The following is a 291-nucleotide window of genomic DNA, read 5'->3' as shown; positions in this document are numbered from 1 at the left end:
ATGACCACATTTTTGTACCATCATTAGATCAACAATAGTGTTCATCAGACAATGAAAATAATTAAAAACATTCTAGATATTTAAGTCTCTATTCTATTCTATTACACACCCAAAAATTTGGTCACAGAAAAAAACGAAGCTGTCCTATTTTAATAACAAGAACATGCAAATAAGCGACATGGTCTTGGAGATAAAACCCTCATGTTTACAGTGAACAAAAACGACTATCTGTGGATCTCAGACTAGTCTCTGCTGTGAGTGAAAGCACACACGTCCTGCGTAAAACGGAAC

The sequence above is a fragment of the Sinocyclocheilus grahami genome, unplaced genomic scaffold (assembly GCF_001515645.1).
Source record: "Sinocyclocheilus grahami isolate Dianchi unplaced genomic scaffold, SAMN03320097.WGS_v1.1 scaffold10160.1, whole genome shotgun sequence".
Classification (NCBI taxonomy): domain Eukaryota; kingdom Metazoa; phylum Chordata; class Actinopteri; order Cypriniformes; family Cyprinidae; genus Sinocyclocheilus; species Sinocyclocheilus grahami.
This window is presented reverse-complemented; position numbering follows the sequence as displayed.